Genomic DNA, 15,256 nt, shown 5'->3' on the forward strand with positions numbered 1-15,256 from the left:
AGCGGTTTGCGGGAATAGTTCAAATCGGCATACAGAATATTCACAGATTTAGAACGCCCGGAGCGAGTGAAGAAACCCAAGGCGGATTTTGACAAGAAACCAGCTTCACTACCATTGAAGAAGTGGAGTGGCCAAATTGGAGGACAGGATTTACACTTTATATAACACCAATAATCAGATTCTTCCCCTGATGAAGGCACACTTGAGTGCCGAAATGCATTGGGCTCGCTCAAGAAATGTTGTTTAAATGTATATTAACAGAATTGCCAAGCAAAAGCTGATGAACATGATGTTAAACAACACTGTGAATATAAGTTTGTTATCATAAGACATTTTGAAAGCAGAACAAAGAAAATACAGCCTATATGAAAAAAATATAAGCATGAAATAAAATGAACTAATGGTAAGAATTACAAGTGTGGTTTAAACACTATTTAACCCCTTCCATGCTGGTGACGAACCCCAGCCGTCATGCACTACAGTGCTCGTGTGCTGATGACGGCTGGGGTTCGTCATGGCCCGCCCGTGTTCTGCCGGCGGCCGCACACGGGGAAAATCGCGGCCGCACGGAAGGGGTTAAAGAGATAATATTACAGAAAGCGCCAGGGCGCCAAGTGAACAGTGCGCGATTGGGTGGATACTCAACTTCACCATAACCGACTTCTGAACTAGGTCTGACAAACCTTAAACAATCGCAGCACCAGTGTACAAAAACGATTAATCACTGAATAATCCGGAGTGCTCCCACAACCCCCTCAAAATTCAAGAATCCTGGTAAGGCAGGGAAAGCAAGTCCTCTGCTGCGAGCGGCTCCCACGAAGCGGGGGCCGCGATCGATTTTAACACTGCCTGAGGGTGGGGGAGGAACGCTGTGTTGGCAAGAGCGGAGACTCCTGGGCTTGGGAGTCCCACGTCGTCCCCCTCTTCCTCCTCAAATTATGGCTCCAAGTGCTGGCGAGAATCCTGGTAAGGCAGTGAAAGCAAGTCCTCCGCTGCGAGTGGCTCCTGCGTAGCGGGGGCCGCGAGAGCTTTAACGCTGCCTGAGGGTGGGGGAGGAGCGCTGTGTTGGCAAGAGCGGAGACTCCTGGGCTTGGGAGTCCCGCGTCGTCCCCCTCTTCCTCCTCAAATTATGGCTCCAAGTGCTGGCGAGAATCCTGGTAAGGCAGGGAAAGCAAGTTCTCCGCTGCCAGCGTCACATTATTTATATCCTGGCATAAATATACCACCACTTGCAAGATTAGCCTATGGCATGCGTAAAGACAAAAGTGCCTAACAAGCGGTGCAGTAGTGCCAATGTTGAAACGATGCACTCCCACACATTGAAATGTCCAAGGTTTTATTCAAGAGATTCACATGTAAAGACCCCATCCATCAGGAGCGTTCTTGTCAGATGGAGCCACTGACTCTTTAACAGCAGTGGTCCGTGGAGGGAGTTCCGGTGGGGCAGGCAGGCGGGGCAGGGGAGGGGCAGGGTGGGGGGTGATAAACACCAGAATATGGATGATTGCAGGTAAGTAACCAATTAAATTAATAAAACGAATTTCGTTCTGTGCCCTGCATCGCATTTTGCCTAAACAACTCAAGTTGTGTAATGCAGAGTCATCCTGTAACTACACACCTCCTGTAAATACACACCTTCTTATTAGTTACTTAATCGAAATCAATCCATTAGCTAAGGCATGCTGCATGGAATCCTTAAGAACTTTGTTGAAGCACTCTTAACATGCCATTGGCCTCTGGATGATATAACGCCATTAAAATAAATCTTTTATTCCTCTTTCTTCAAAAATGTCAACCCTGACATTAGAAGTTAATTGTCCACCAGTGTCTGTCAACATTGTAGACAGGATACCCTCTCTCCCAAAGAAATCTTCTAAGAACCCAATGACATCAAGCGTCTCCACCAAGTTTACAACCTTCACCTCGAGCTATCGGGAAGACATATCTGTACATGCTATGATATATCTATCTGTACTGGAAGTCCTAATGGGACCGGTAATATCCAGAGGCACATCCACCCAAAGACCAGACACCTGTTAACTGATCACCAAGGGTTGTGTTCTGCATTTCAAGATTTTAGTGCTCTTCCTGCACTCAAAACAATCCATTTCTACTTTTTCTATCAATAAATCCTTTCTAGGCCACCAGTAACTCTCTCTTCCTTCTTTATCTTGGAAATTCTTTGATGGCTCTCATGAGCACATTCAATGAGCTTCATCCTCATATTGATCCATGGCACTACTCTATTTCCCCTCATGAGTAAACCAACTACCAAAGTAAGTTCAACTTTCACATGCCAATACTCTCTTAAATCAGCATCACATTTGTCCTTTTCCATTGGAGCTCTTCTGAAAATTGCTGAGGGTGGAATCAAACCAAAAGGCTTATGTAAAAATGTGAAAGTTCCAAACGGTGTGGTTAAAGATGTCAACCCCTGTCATCGAACATGCAGTCTGGTGATACGCTAACATCAAGTCTAAATACGAAAAAGGTCTTGCACCTTCCAAACAACACAACATCTCTGTTATGTTGGGTAAAGGGTAGTGATCAACAACCACTGCCTTGTGCAATTCCCTTAAATCAATACATAACCTCCCTTCCTCATTCGCTTTGCAAGCTATCCCCGGTATGCACCTGTTACAACGCATTTTTTACAACGCACTACCACTACAACGCAGGCATTACAACGCATACCATTACAACGCATTGCGCTGGGGGGCGCTCTAGGATAAGAGGTAAGTTTAATTTACTATCCAACACCTTCCCTAGGGTCCACGGGGACTGGAGTTAGAATAGTAAATTATACTTACCACTATCCAGCACCCCAAAGCGCTATGCGTTGTAACGGTATGCGTTGTAAATACCGCGTTGTAATGGTATGCGAAGTAAAAGTATGCGTTGTAACGTCATACATCCGCTATCCCCACCAGGGATCGAACCATTCAGTTGCTTCCACCTCCTGAACGATACAATTTTCTTTTAGCTTCTCTAATTCTTTTCTCATGGCCTCCCTTACCATGATGGGCCACCTTCCCCACTGTGGGCAATATGCAAGGCTCAATTTTATTTGTGAGGACAATGTAAGAAATGAGTTGCTTCGCTAAATGGGCCTAACTCGGGGAATGGTTCCTTGTTTAAATATCGAAAACAAAAATATAGTCAACAAAAATATCGATGTAAAAATATTGATTAAAAAAGTATCGACTCCCTGTACTTAAACAGGTAAGTACAATAATATTGATTCAAAAATATCGATGTAAAAAATATAGATGTAAAAAGAAAATCGACCTTAAACAATTACATAACTTAAATTAAATTAATTAAATAATATTATTATTATTAACAAATTAAATTAAATGTAATATATATTTTAACTAATTATGACAAATAAACTTAATTTAATAAATCTAAACACAAAAAAATTGTACATATACATATATTTGCTTAAATACATTTTATGTACTATTATCTTTATTTAATTTATAAACTTTAATAATTATATAAAAATAAAATAAAAACATTTATAAGTAATTATAATTTAAAATAAAATAATATATTCTATATTTAAATAACAAATAAATTATTTTTAAAAAATAATACATAGATTTAATAACAAAATAAAAACATTAGTAGTTAAAACATTGATTAGCGGGAGGGTAAAAATTACTATTCCCACTCCAGTGAGTGCAACAGTAGGGAAAGCGCTGGATAGCGTAGGGGTAAAACTTACTATTCCCACTCCAGTGAGTGAAACAGTAGGGAAAGCGCTGGATAGCGGAGGGGTAAAAATTACTATTCCCACTCCAGTGAGTGCAACAGTAGGGAAAGCGCTGGATAGCGTAGGGGTAAAAATAACTATTCCCACTCCAGTGAGTGCAACAGTAGGGAAAGTGCTGGATAGCTTAGGGGTAAAAATTACTATTCCCACTCCAGTGAGTGCAACAGTAGGGAAAGCGCGGGATCCCAATACAATAAAAAAAACTAAACTATCAACATTTTTATTAAAGTTAATTTCTAATTTTAACATAATTAATATATAAATGTAAATATATTATTATCGATTAGGATAATAAAAAATAACTAATTACATATTATTTAGCACTATAATATCCACAACACACACCTAAAATTAATTACACAATTACATTTAATATTTACTAATTAATTAATGAAAATGTATTTATTATTTATTAATCAATAAAAAATTAATTACTTACCAGCTTTCACACCATTTACACATATAAACACCACAACATACACCTAAAATTAATTACACAATTACAATTAATAATTACTAAATAATTAATGGTAATTAATTTTAACATATTTAATAATTAATCAATACAAAATTAATTACTTACCACCCTTCACACCATTTACACATATACACACCACAACACACACGTAAAATTAATTAAACAATTAACATAATTATTTATTAATTGACTAATTAAAATTAATTAACTACTAATTATTAAACTATTATTAATTAATAAAGTAACACATTAACTAATCAATTAATGTTATATAATTAAATTACTTCCCACCCTATTCCCCTATAAACCCACAACCCGCTACGGAACTAATAACGCAAAATTAAACTTAAAATAAATTAATAACTAGAAAAATTCTAAAACATAATAAAATGACAAAAAATTCTTATTAAAAACACTAAAATACATAACATTATTAATAAATCGATATTTTTGTCAACTATATTTTTGTAAACGATATTTATTAGAACTATATTTTTGTAATCGATATTACTTACCTGTCAGTCGATATTCTTGTCATCTATACTTTTGTTGTCGATATTTCTTCCAAACGATATTTCTGCGGCGATATTAATGCCCCACGATATTTCTCCATCAATATTCCTGCTCTGCACCTCAGGGAATATAACAGTGATTAGTCTGAAAAGCAATAGTAGCTTGTTCAGGGTAAAATACCCAAACAGCCAGCAGCCGTAACTGACAAAGCATCACTGGTTGCTGCTAGTCATGTAGTCAAGATCCGAAAGATCCCAAATCAAGATGGCATGAAATATTCTATTGGACGACGACCACAATATAACCAAAGTCCAAGATAGTTGGTAGTCAGAATCCGAAAGATCCCAACTGAAGATAGCCTCTGAAGACATCAGCACGAGCACTACATTGATGCAGGGAGCGTGTGTACATGACAATGCACTCCGGTCAGGCACTCACGTCACCGAACATGAGACAAAACGCGCGCAGCGTAGGATCCACTGCACAGAGAAAGTCATGAGGGCCCTAACAAAGTCACAGTTCTCCAGTATCAACAATGCATGCCTAGCAGCAGTGGCATAACGAAACTTGAGGGGGCCCCCCTGCAAGATATGTGGAGGGGGCCCCCTGGACTGAATCAGGAGCTTTCCAGCCAGAGTATTGTGCTGAGGGGGCCTTTGGAGCTTGCCCCCCCCAACACTGCGGGTGCCTATATTGCGCCACTGGCCTGGTGCTCCTGCTATATGAAAATTAAAGTTGTGCTGTCACTCTATTTGTGAATACTGGTGCTCCTGCTGCCTTCTCCTTTTCGGTCGCTGCTGCTTAGTCTTTGCCCTTGGAGCCAGACATGGCCTCATTCAAGTAGTGCCTAGTCACCTCGTCTCTTCTTGTGAACGCAAGCATTTCTAAATGCTTCTGCAGACACGATGCAGGCCCTTCACTGCTGTTTTCTTACACTCTAAGCTGGACAGAGAGACCACCCCTAAAATGTTGCTGTGCAGTGGAAGAAAATAACATTTCTGTAACGTGGAGCACTAATACCTGAATGCAGAAGGGAGGGCCTTTATCTATAATTTTCTGTTCTTTGCTATGAGCTCATTGCCTCATTTGAACCAAGCTCAACTGCTTGCCAATTCCTGCAGCCATGACCTTTCCATGTCCTGTTTTCTGGTCCTCTCTCCTCACTTCTGATGATGCTTTGCTTTGGCACAAAGTTTGGTAAAACCTCGCTATTCCCTTTGGCCCTCCGTGTGCTACTTTGTTCTTAGAGCAAGAAGACTTCAAGGGCTATTTTGTGAACTTCTTTTTCCAGGACCTTCCACCAGGGTATGGCTCTGGCTCCCTGGTGCTCACTTCACAAGCCAGGTGTTTGCTTTTATGTGTTTGAGAGAAGTTTGCTCCACTGTTAATTATATTTGTATGCAACTTGTTGAGCCTTCAGAAAACCCTTTTCACTATACAGAAAAACAACACAACTGCTGACACATTGGTTGTTATTTTTCAACAGTCTGTTGTGTATTAACTGTGTTAGCCCCAGGACTCATAATGACATAAAGGATAAAAAAAAGAGCTGATACAAGAACTTTAACCCTGTATAGGATGTCTACGAAGCCGGGAATTTAGTGGGGAAAATTCTCCAGGCCACAATTCAAAATTAATCCATAGTCAGGCAAACACTGTATCTCTAAGACAGCTTTGTCTACCCCTTAATAGTGCCGATTTGAGTTTGAAGGCTACTCTGGAAAATGTTTGGTATCGAGTAGTAGTATCAGAACACCAGCAGAATCAAAAACCTCTCAGTAAATGATGCCAGAACTATTTAGTAACAACGGAAAGTATGTTATGATTAAAATAGGAACAAAACAACAATCATTGGATTTGTCACTGCAAAGTTATAGCATTGCAAAGTACCATTCCCATTCAAGGTGGACAGTCCATTAATTCCTCCATAGTGCTCACAAGTGGCCCTGGAGGCTTCTTTCTACTCCATTAGCATCCAACCTCCAGTCAACCTCTTGCCTTCAGGCAGGGTAGAGGGGCTGGATGAGAGTCAGTCACCTCTCTCTGGGAAGACTTTAAGGCTGAAATCAGAGGAGCATGCATAGCCAGTCGGGAACACTGAAATCAATCAGGTAGAACTTGGCACGGCTAAAAAAATACATCCGCGACACAGAACTCACATACTATTGCAATAAAGATCCTGAACACTTAGCTGCCCTAAGAATGGAAGCTTGCTTCCTCTGCAAACACGCCAGAGCTAGATGTTACGGAGAGGGAGATCTCTCTGGCAGAACCCTGGCTTCAATACTAAGATGCCCACGAGCGTCATCCTATATAGTCGAGCCCTTAGACAAGAATTCCAGCCCTATTAGAGGACAACATGCCACGTTGTCTCTCCTCCACGTCCGCCGAACAGGAAGTATCCAGGATCCCCTGAGCCAATCATAATGCTGCAATTCAGCATTGTGATTGACTCCCCAAAGCTGAGTCTAGGTCTGAGTATCGTAGTTCTGGACTCAAAGAGGGTCTTGGGACCTGGGCATGTTCTCCACCCAGGATGTAATGCAGCCTGGGTGGGGAACATGCTAAGTGAGCATGACTATTTAGCCGGCCCGAGACTGCCTGCCAAAGCGTCATGCGCACTTCAGTGTGCCCACCACTCCTCCCCTGCACTGCTCTGTGAGCAGAGCAGCCCCACCCCACCCCTATGCTGCCACAGCAGGAACAAATAAAATAATGATAACATCAAGTCATAATCATTTTATTTTTCCTTTCTTTCAATACTGCAAAGCAGTGAGTGGGACAACTCTCTTCCGTTTAGCTGAGGAGCCGCAACTGTCTCCAAATCGTGCTAACAGTGTTAGCTTAGATCACACACAAGAAAGGCACAACAAAGGCACGAGCAGTGCTGACTTCCTTCAGACACAGAGAAGAGATAAAGCACGGGGAAAATGCTGTTATGAAGGGCCTGCTCCAAAAGCTGCAGAAGTTAAAGGCTCACTGGTATGGATTTTGTAATTCTTTGTTACATTAAATCTCTGACTGAAAACACAGCGTTTTTTTAAACTGAACTTCACAAATATCATTGCAAGAGAAGAGCTTTAAGGTGCTGAGGGGATGAGGGTATTGGAAATCAAAGGAGTCAAATGCAGCGACAGAGAGAGAGAAAAAGTATGATGATGAGAAAAAAGCGAGAAAGACCTATGGAGAGAGTGAGTGTACAAGAATGAACTGATAAAAAGATAGGATCAATGAAGAAGTGAAATGATGGGATAAAGAATGGAAATTAGAGAAGAGAAGATAGAAGGGAAGGGTAAACCAAAAAGCATGAAAGACGGAATGGATTCAAGGTGAAAAATTATAAAAGTAGTAAGGATTAAAGAAAGGTGTTCATTATGAAAAAGGAAAGAAGAAAGAGGATGTGTGGAATAAAGGAAAAAGAGGAATTAAGAAGGGGAAAAATGAAAGGAAGGAGGAAAGTAGCAATAAGTAATGTACGCAATGAGTAAATATGAAAGATAAAAAGAAAGAAATGTATGATGAAAGAATGAAGAAGGGTTGAAAAATGATAAAATGTGTAAAATGGAAAGAAAGAAATAGATACAATATAATAGAAGTTACAATGAAAGAAAGAACAAAAAATATGGAACCAGTTATAGAAATAAAGTAAGAAAGATGAGACAAAAGAATGAAGGAAATATGAAAAGCAGGAAAAGCTATTCTGACCACCAAAGCCACCTATTTTTCCTCCAAAATCTTGACTGCAACCAATAGGTCCAAGGCGATTTTCTCAATAATCAACGAACTGTCCAATCTTGACAGAGTTACAATCAAACCCACTCCCTCCCAAACCCTATGTCCCTCCCTGGATAGCTTCTTCATCGACAAGATCATAAAAATTAAGGCCAGTATTCTGGCTTGCCCAAACCCCGAGGCAAGTCTTGTTACACCTAAAAATCCTAGCATCTTTAAACAATTCCGAACATTTAGCAACCAGACATTCTTGGATCTCCTCTCCAAAGTAAAATCAGGCTCACCCAACGACTGCTGCCCTCCCGACATCCTAAAGGAAGTATTCACCGCTCTCCCCTGTCCAGCTCTAGATTTTCTGAACGAGTCACTGTCTCAGGGCTTTTTCCTGAAACCAAGGAGGCAATTGTTGTCCCCCTCCTGAAGAAATTAGGAGCTGACCCTAAAACTCTGACTAATTACCATCCAATCTGTCTTCTCCCTTACCTGGCCAAGGTCTTGGAGGCTTAACCAACTAGATGCCTCTCTGTATTTTTGGAAGAGTCTGAATATCTTGACCCCCTTCAAATAGGGTTCTGCCCAGCACATTCCACAGAGGCCGTAATACTGACAGTACTGGAAACTCTCCACAGGGAGGCCGATAGGGGCTGCCCGCATGCCCTGGTACTGCTTGATCTCTTTGCGGCTTTTGACGCGGTTGACCATGCTATACTGGTCGATCATGTCAGAGAAGCAGGGATCCCGGGACCAACCATGGGATGGATCAGCTCCTTCTTAGAAAACTGCTCCCAGTTGGTTTGCATTGCTCAGTTTACAGATCCCAAAATGAGGACAACATGCGGAGTGCCGCAGGGCTCCTCACTTTCCCCCCTCCTATTCAACCGCTATCTCCTCCAACTGATTTGGGTCCTGAAAGAGAGGAAAGTCTGCACTTTCAACTATGCTGATGGCTTTCAATTAATATTCCCCATCAGCAACTCCCCCGACTCGGTCTGTGATTTTCAGTCCACCATGCTATTCATTAGCGGGTGGATGAATAGCAATCACCTGAAATTCAACCCGGACAAAACTGAGCTACGCCTAATAGAGGGTACCCACAACCCTTGGGGCCCACACTTTTGGCCAAAGGAACTTGGCCAACCCCCCACCCCATTTGCCTCAGCCAAAAGCCTTGGAGTAAGAATAAACCGTGACCTCACCATGAAGTCCCAAATTGGGCTAGTGATATCAACTTGCTTTTTCCAGTTCCAGAGAATAAGAAAGATCAGAAGATTTCTCACCCAGGAAGCTTTGATCCAGGTGGTTTTCGCCATGGTTATGTCCCATGTCAACTACGTAAATTCCCTATACTTTGGCACCCCACTATACCTAACCAAATGTCTGCAACTAGTACAGAACCAAGTAGCAAGACTGATTTCTCAACAACCTAGGCAGCTCATAAGGCAGCAGCACTGGCTCCCTATCACACAGCGATGCACCTTCAAGGTATGCTATCACATCTTTGAATCTCTGAATGGAAGGAGCCCTAAATTTGTGGAGAGCTTATTCGGAGGCACTTACTTATGCTCCACCTGCTTTCGGCCCACAAGCACCTTCTGTCTACTTCCTACGTTCAAACTAAAGCGCCAACGCGGTGCAAGGTTTGCCGACCTAGCTCCAAGACTGTGGAACTCCCTTACCTCCGAAATCCGATCCTGCACCAACCTCCCCAGCTTCAGAAGGTTCCTCAAGACCTGGCTGTTCAGACAAGCTTATGAGTAACTCTCTAGGGCTCCGGTACCTCTCAAAGTAGCGAAATGAAACCAATCCGGTGTATGTGTGCTTTACACATTTTTGTAACATAATATAGCAGGAAAAGATCAAAAGAAGTAAGGAAGACTAGTGGATACGAAAAAAAAATGGAAAGAAAAAAAAAGCCCAAGAAATAAAATATGTTAAGAAGGAAATAGGAAGATGAAAGCAAGAAGAAGAAAAAGGAAGTTGCCTAACAATACAACAAGAATTGCCATCAATGTTCCATGCTCAACTTTATCGCAGGAGGACACTAGCATGCTGTGCATGGCCAGAATACGCAAAGAATTATCTCCATTATTCAGGGTCAGCACTTTACAAGATGTGGGCACCATCATACCACGGTTGCTTAAAATATGTAATGCATTACAACAAATATGTCAGGGCAGAAATTAAATCAGAGGAGTGTATCATTGTAAAGAGGATGCCTAAAATATGTCAAAAATTACTACCATTGTGCCAGTTTCAGTATTGTTCCTAGTTGTACAGCATTGGCAGCAATTTCTCTCAGTGGGTCGATTCATAAATTGAATTTGTAGTAGTTAAAGTGTTAGCGTAATATCACTTACCACAAAATGCTATTCACAGACCTATCTGCCTCCTCTAAGCGGAGATCTCCATCAAGTGGCAGAGATCTGGACACACATAAGCCTACGATTTTGGTGTAAATGTGGGAGGGCAAAAAGGAGTGGTAGGAAAATGGTGAATACTTACTCCAAATTAGGAGGGGTTTAGGGAGGAGTATGGGAGCTTTTGCTAATGCTAATACAAACACTAATACAAACACCCGCCCACACATAAATGATTATGGCCATTGCTATTCATAAACTACATATCTAAAGGTAGCAAACAAGTACTAAACGTACTTCAGCTCACCCTTGGAATAAGTCATGCACCACACATGACCACTCGCATGTTCTGCAGCTCACTCCCATGGAAAATAATGGAGACTTATTGTGCCACACTCTAGGAAATAATATTAAAAAAAGAACTAACAATTTTGGCTTTAATATTAAATATATTTGTAAGCATATATGTAATTTTTTAGTATGATTAAATTAAAATTGGATTTGTTTATAATAAAAAAATACTAATTCATTTATTTTTTGCAAATAATCAAAATAACATTTTAAACTCATTAAAAACATTACATTATTTTAAATAAATACAAAAGCATATCACTTATTTAACCTTACCAAAAGTTAATTAAGGATTAAAATGTAAGTGTGGGTGTGTCTTTAAAAAAATTCTAATTAACAAATAATATTTATAAACTGAATTAATATATTTAAATTCATTTTAATAAATATTTAATTGGTGAATTAGTGTACTGTATCATTTTATTTTGTTAGTTTAGACAAATAGCAATTATTTTAATTAAATTAACTTACATTTTTATTTTACATTAAAATATTTTTAAATGTTTTTTTAAGATTTAATAAACCTTATTGTTTTTTCCAATACTTTAACATAGTGACATCTCAGGTCACATGTGACAAGTAATTGTAAATCTACACTTGGAAATAGTGGATAGCAACAAACTGTAGAATTGCACCTTGGTGCAGGAATAGATTTACACATGAGTACATTTACAAATGTACATTTACCTTTGTGGATCTGGGTCAATATGTCCAGAATTACTACTGTTTTGGCAAGCCCAGCAATATATCAGATGTAAGAACCATCATACCATGGGCACTCAAAATAAGCCATGATTACAGTACCAGCCAGAAACACTATGCCATGGAGTCCACATATTGCCGGGTATTACCACAATTATGCCAGGACCAATGCTTTAACCGGTCTTGGCACCATAATGAGAGAGATGGGCACAAAATGTGAAGAATTCCAACCATTCTTCTATGGCCACCACAATAAAGAGGTATGCCATAGCATTCTGTCAATGTCCATAATATACCAAAAATGTAATCATTATAGCAGCAAAAGTATGCGGCTGGTGTCCACAATAAGCCACGAATTACCAGTGGTAGCCTATACCAGCGATGCTCACATATTCCAAGAACAGCCATCATAATGCCAGTGAGTACATCACTGTACATTAACAAACCTAAGTGTGTATCTTCTGCCCACACACAAATGCATGCTCTCGCTCTCCCTCCTTTCTTCTCGCTCTCTCGGATTCACAATGGCTCAACATGGCTTGGACACATTCAGTGATCCACAGATCAAACACTCATCCTTTCAGACTTCCACTGTTCTAAGGGGATCATTACGCTGACGGGCCGACTCAGTCCGCCCGCTACATAACGATATACGGGACAACCCGCCAGGGGTGCAGTGGTCCTGACGTGCAAATTAGGATGCGACCGCCACCCTGGCGGTCGCATCCTGCATATAATGCATTGTGGCGGGCGCTGCTGTCAGCAGCACCCGCCGCAATGCACAATATGCATGTTGTGCATTTGACTGCACAACTTGGCAGGCACCACGCGGTGCCTACCACCTTGTGCATGCAAATGGAGGGGAGTACCATGGGTACCCTTCAAGCGCACCCCCAACCCCTGGGGTCCCGCAACGGACCCACAAAAGTAAAGGCTGCCTGACTTTCCATGGCGGAGTCTCCGCCATGGAAAGCCCTGCTCCCCTGGGCATCCTAATACTGCCACCATATTGTAGCTCTTTTCTGCCCAGTCGCATATCCGACCCTCCGCCATCGTAATTTGGCAGGGGGAAATGGTAGGCGGGCAGTGGAAAATAGCAGGCGGATCACCACCGCCACACGGGCTGTGGCGATCTGCCCGCCATACTAATGACCCCCTAAAGTCGGCAAATTATGTAGCATTAAATTTGGTAATATTAGTATATGCTCTTTGCTTTGTTTAGAAATTACAGAAGTGTTACAAAGCTCTATATAAACAGTTATTATTTATCATTATTCTAGGCTTTTATTTTTTACTTTATACATGCCTGCCTTCTTCCCCACCTGCTCGCAATTCTCCGCTGCAGGACCTTATAGAAAACACTGTGCAGTCACTCACACTGAGATGCCGCTTACTAATCTGTGATATTATAATCTCTAACGCTCCCTCTGACTCTGTTTTTCATGTCTCACCGCTCTCTCTATAGCAGGTTGTTCCTTTTCTCTGCTGTTCCTTCTTCTCTGGTTGTCTTTTCATTCTTGAAGATTAGAATTGTTCCTGTTTGCTCACGTTTAATTATAGTCAGATAGTGCACAAAACTGTGTTTTTGTTACAGTAGTCCCCCGCTTTTGTCTAGTATTTAATGCAACTTTGACTGGAGTGCACTGGGTTTCTGCTAACCAGGTCCCCAGTGCCAGTGTTCATTCCCTAAACAAGGTAACTGCTCAATTGATCCCCAGTTGGCCAGGCCTTTAACACCTATGTACGTCCCTAGTAAGTGGTACCCCTGGTACCTAGGGCATAGGTACTAAAGAGGGTCCCTAATTGCTGCAGCATATCATGTGCCACTCTAAGAGACCCAGCACCAAACTCACGCAGACTGCCACTGCATGCTGCATGAAGAGGTGCTGTAAAAAGTGAAAACACAACATGGCACACACCTTATGTGCCATGTTCAATAACACTATGTGTAATATTTGTAAGTTACCCCTACAGCAGACCTTACAGCCCTAAGGCAGGGTGCATTATATTACATATTAGAACACATCTGCATGAGCAGATATGTCCCTGTGCTAGCCAGTTCAATTAGTGACAGTACAAGTGAACAGGGAAGCCATCTTAAGGTATGTACTGGGCACTGGTCAAAACGAGTTTCCCAGCTACATAACGTCTTCACTGAAACCTATGGTGTTTGGTATTAAATACCTCATATTAATAAACCCACACTGATTACAGTGATGGGTTTATTAATACAATTCAGAAAAGGGGGGTGGTGATGAGCAGAGTGTCTGAATTAAGCAGACCACTCTTACCCAGTCCAAAGATCAGGGCCTGATCCATCACCGTTATTTATCTCACTGCACCATCCCAGCTCAGAACCTGGCTATATGCAAATCAGTCTGTCCCTGGCCCAGTGCATCATGGGAACAGGGCAGACTAAACTACCAAGCCAATTCTTCACCGGAAAGGAGACAAGCTACCGGGGACCGGTTTCTGGCATTTCAGCCGTCTTCGGCCCGGCTTGCTTGAATCCTGATGGTGCAGTGAGAAAGGGACTCATGTCTGAGTATACCCTGCCACACCTATAGTGGCCAAAAACGATTCAGAAAAGGCGGTGGTGATGAACAGAGTGTCTGAATTAAGCAGACCACTCTTACCCAGTCCAAAGATCAGGGCCTGATCCATCACCGTTATTTATCTCACTGCACCATCCCAGCTCAGAACCTGGCTATATGCAAATCAGTCTGTCCCTGGCCCAGTGCATCATGGGAACAGGGCAGACTAAACTACCAAGCCAATTCTTCACCGGAAAGGAGACAAGCTACCGGGGACCGGTTTCTGGCATTTCAGCCTTCTTCGGCCCGGCTTGCTTGAATCCTGATGGTGCAGTGAGAAAGGGACTCATGTCTGAGTGTACCCTGCCACACCTATAGTGGCCAAAAACGATTCAGAAAAGGGGGTGGTGATGAACAGAGTGCCTGAATTAAGCAGACCACTCTTACCCAGTCCAAAGATCAGGGCCTGATCCATCACCGTTATTTATCTCACTGCACCATCCCAGCTCAGAACCTGGCTATATGCAAATCAGTCTGTCCCTGGCTGTAATGACAGCGTTTTTGGCTTTATTTAGCAGTGATATAGATCATTAATCTTGCTCGCATCTAGTATAGGTATTCTTAGCCTGTGTTGGCCCTTTTAAGCCCTTTTTCCAGACCTAGAAGAGGATAGCTGCTTAATATGCCTTTATTCTTGACTTTAACCTGTCTATTGCCTATTGGCTTTGACATATTAGACACATTGGTATGGTTTATGTAGGTATTCTGACAGAGCTAAGGAGCATTTCACCCCTTTCAGGCCTACAGGCCT

Source organism: Lissotriton vulgaris, unplaced genomic scaffold (assembly GCF_964263255.1).
Source record: "Lissotriton vulgaris unplaced genomic scaffold, aLisVul1.2 SCAFFOLD_1818, whole genome shotgun sequence".
In the NCBI taxonomy this organism is placed as follows: domain Eukaryota; kingdom Metazoa; phylum Chordata; class Amphibia; order Caudata; family Salamandridae; genus Lissotriton; species Lissotriton vulgaris.